The 4,383-nt window shown below is 40.0% G+C and overlaps 1 long non-coding RNA gene across 1 annotated transcript in view; it reads right to left on the bottom strand.

Annotated features, from left to right (window-relative positions):
- LOC106877081 (uncharacterized) overlaps positions 1-3,865 on the bottom strand; it is a 38,997-nt gene extending 35,132 nt beyond the window's left edge. The window contains exon 1 of the long non-coding RNA XR_008265986.2: positions 3,666-3,865. This is a non-coding gene — a long non-coding RNA (uncharacterized LOC106877081). The remainder of the gene's footprint in view (positions 1-3,665) is intronic.
- Between the last annotated feature and the right edge of the window lie 518 nt (positions 3,866-4,383).

Genomic DNA, 4,383 nt, shown 5'->3' with positions numbered 1-4,383 from the left:
GAGAGAGTGAGAGAGAAGGGGGAGAGGGAAAGAGGCCCAAACACATCCACACTTGAAACGACAGATGTCTGTGTATTTGTGTTTGTAATTATGGTGATACATTAAGTTTAGCAAACAAATGAAGAAAGTAGATTGCCATTATAAAAACATCGAGAAAATATTATCAGACATTTTGATAATAACAAATATATGTTTTAAAATACTTACCAAGTTTATAACCATATTCTCTTGACATAATTATGAATATATGTCGAGTAACCTTTATTTCCTGTTCGCCACTTCTATAGTACTTAATGTCACAGTCTCTTTACAGTCACACAATTGCTTTCGGTAAAATGTTCTGTGTGAATACAACGAGAGTGAAGTATGTGTTTCTTATTTCTTTATTGCCCACAAGGGGCTAAACATAGAGGGGACAAACAAGGACAGATAAAGGGATTAAGTCGATTACATCGACCCCAGTGCGTAACTGGTACTTAATTTATCGACCCCGAAAGGATGAAAGGCAAAGTCGACCTCGGCGGAATTTGAACTCAGACCGTAACGGCAGACGAAATACCGCTAAGCATTTCGCCCGGCGTGCTATCGTTTCTGCCAGCTCGCCACCTTAAAAGAAGAGAGTGAAGTATATGTTTCTAGTTAGAACTCAGGAGGTTCTTTGTTCAAAGGGTTTATACGGACACCGGAAACAAACCTGTAACTATGTTATGGTATCAACCAGCATGCTACAGAGGGCGATTAAGAACCCATATGTGCATAAAACATTCCCACAAACGTCAACAACAGGGTAAAGATGACTGACTTCCCACTAGATATTAAGTCGAGTCCCCTGACGCAACCATTCCCTAGTCTCTAATCACGGCGGACAGTTGAAAGGGATTGAAGATTCCGGAGAAAATGTTTCGGATATTGCGACGTCATATTGACAATATGGTGAAATTAAAAACTCTTTGGACTAGACCAGGGGTCACCAAACTTTTTTCACAACGGACCAGATAACAGAGAACGGCTAACGCGGGCCGCACAACCATTTTGTTCAATACAGTACAGTGAATAGACAAAAAATAAAGACAACCAACATATTTATTTACCATAAAGTTATCAAAGAAAGTGACGTTAGCAATAAGATAATTATATGACACCAAGTGCACACGGTTAATATCTAGATCTGCACCATATTCCTTAAATGTACGGTGCATTACAACTGTTACACATTTTGGTTTCCTTTTTTCCCACCGGGTGCGGATCTAGATATTAACCATGCGCACATATTCGAATCTCACAAACTAAGTAGCAAAAAGGGATTAGTGAGATTTGCGAAACTGGTGTTTAGCTTTTAAGATATCGATATTTGCTTTGGAATTGCTGCATCCAACCAAGAAAATTGCTTTCAAATGTTCATAAGTCAACCTCGTTCAATGAGCTGACTTCACATTCTTCATTTTTGAAAATGGTTGCTCACAGACATAAGCTGTTCCAAATATTGATGCCATACCAGAGGCAAATTTCTTCAACTTTGAAAACTCATCACATCATCAGGTAAGCAGCGATAAAATTCAACAAGTTTGCCTTCTCTGTGCTTCTCTTTCAACAAGTTATTTGCTTGCAAATCAATGAGCACCAACTGTAGTTCGACTGGCACGTTATCAAGGTTACAATCAAATGGATTCTGGAATCGAAGAATGTCACTCTCAATTTTGTTGAGATCTGAAAATCTCTTTAAAAAATTCTTATTTTTTTATTGAAGTCACGAAAAATATTCTTCAGAAGCTCGAGGTTGACATCTGCGATTCCAACGCGAAACTCTCTGAAACACTGAAAATGAGAGAAGTTTCCTCCTTCCAGCTGCGATTCAAACAATGATAACTTTATCCGAAATCTTGTGATGATTCTGTAGAGATCACAGATAAAGTTATCTTTCCCTGAAGTTTCAAGTTCAATTCATTCATGTGATGCCAATAAAAAAATGACAACTTTGACAGCCAGGTAGGATCTGACAGAAGTGGGTCAGCTCTCTCCTTTTTAGTGAGAAAAATATCTATTTCTATTCAGAGCTTATAAAAACGAAACAGGACTTTACTGCAGCCGAGCCACCTCAATCCTTTGTGATAAGGCAAGTCACAGAATTCAGAATCAATTTCTTCACGAAAAACATGGAACTGGCGGTGATTAGAGGCATGACCTCGAATAAAGTTCACCGCAGAAACGACTGGTTTCAGTACGCAAGAAATATCTTAGTCTTTCCCACAGAGTGCTCGTTGATGTATAATGCCGTGTATAAACAGAACACCCGGGAGTTAAAAATCTTCAGACTTAGTCCTGATCTGCCCCACCAGACCCTTCCTCACTCCAGCCATGTTTTTTACTCCATTAACTGTAACACATCGAAGCTGATTCTACTGAAGGTTATAGCCTTGCAAAGTTTTCTGCACTTACATGGAAATGACTTCTCCAATTGTTGTTCCGTGCATGCTGCAAGCAGATGCCAACTCTTCTGTGATCTGAAAGTCCAAATTAACACCACGAATGAAAACGAGAAGTTGTGACGTACTCGAGAGGTCAGTATACTCAACCAGCGCCAGAGAATACCACAAGAAGTTCCTAGCTTTCTCGCGTATCTGCAGCTCTATGTTCTCTCCTAGGTCTTCTGTTCTCCGCACAACTGAACTTGCTGAAAGCCTGATACTTCCAAACAAATCGGCTTTCTCAGGACAAATCATTTGCTACTTCCATCAAACAATCTATGATGGAGTTACTGCCAGTAAACGATTTTCATCGTTCCGCCGTCTTATTATACACTATTTTGTAACTGATACAAGCGGCATTCATTTTCAGCAAACATTCTCGATCGCTGCAGGAATGAACTCTCAATGCAGGTTCTTACACGAAAGGTAGAGTGCGACGACGGGCTGGATGGAGTGACTTCGCGGGCCGGATCTGGTCCGCAGGCCTTGTTTGGTGACCCCTGGACTAGACGAATGATACAAAATTTTATACGCGCGCACACGCGCGCACACACACACATTCACCCACAATGTATTTATCAATGTCCTTCTCCTCTCTGCCTTTGTTCCTTTCTCTTTCTCTCTCTCTCACACATTGACTATGCGTCGGTGTGTGTGTGTGTGTGTGTGTGTGTGTGCGTGTACACACACACACGCACGTACACACACACACACACACACACACACACACACACACACACACACACACACACACACACACACGGATATTATTTAGATTCGAAAATGCTCAGGAATCTTTGAGGGTCATCAACATGGTATCTTGTCATTGTAGGAATAGCAGAGGTACATCCAAGGCACTGAATGAGGAATGCTATCGCCGGAGACACAATGAGTAGGGAGATCAGTAACAATAAACAACCCACACTAGAGTCAGAAAGATAATCTTTGTTAAGGAGAGAGAGAAAGGGAAAAAATAGAGCCGAGAACAGCTCTAATGATTTACTTTTCACATCACTGGATTGAACGATATAAGCTGCTCTGGAGAAATAGCTTAAATTTCTTTTATATATCACCCAGACTTTGTCGAGATCAGATATTATCTTTGCTTCAAAGACAACAAGGTAGCTAATCCTACTGAAGTTACGTTTGTCCTGGGAAGAGAAAGTGAAGAAAGTAGAAGATAGGAAGAAGTTTAATTACCTGGAGTTGATGGAAGACTGCCTTAAGACTGGCTGTAGGATGGAATCAGAGGAGGTGGGCAGTTGATGGTTCGCAGGTCGTTCCTGAATAAGGTCTTTGAAACGCTGGGCATTACAAGAATGAGCAGAAGAAGAGTCATGAAGAACAACATAGCTTCTGAGAAAGTATCTAGAAGGTTCCGGAAAAAACGTTGCAGATATTGTGACGTCATAATGATAATATGGAACAATTAAAAATCTTTTGGATGGGACAAATGATTCTTAATTTCATTTATACACACATATTCATACACACATACGCACAAACACAAACACATACACGTACATATACAATACATGCACGTGTACATAAATGCATTATATACGCACATGTATTAATATATATTTTAATCTGTTGTATGTACATATACATATATATTCACACACGTGAATATATATGACGCGCTCACAGACTCACACATAATATATATATGTGTGTGGGATTGTGTGCGCGTGTGTGTATCTGTGTGTATGTGTGTGTGTGTGTGTGTGTGTGTGTGTGTGTGTGTGTGTGTGTGTGTGTGTGTGTGTGTGTGTGTGTGTGTCGATAAATGAAGAAGCGGCGACGAGTGACAGTTCTGCAAATAATAATATTTATAAGCTTAAAGCTCATAAACTATCACCATTTATTGACTAAATAAAATAGTCTAGTATTGGGGCACATAAGCCCTCAATGGAGA

This window comes from Octopus bimaculoides, chromosome 1 (assembly GCF_046866305.1).
Source record: "Octopus bimaculoides isolate indiv1 chromosome 1, ASM4686630v1, whole genome shotgun sequence".
Lineage (NCBI taxonomy): Eukaryota > Metazoa > Mollusca > Cephalopoda > Octopoda > Octopodidae > Octopus > Octopus bimaculoides.
The sequence above is the reverse complement of the archived record's forward strand: the minus strand, read 5'-3'. Positions and strand labels throughout refer to the sequence as shown.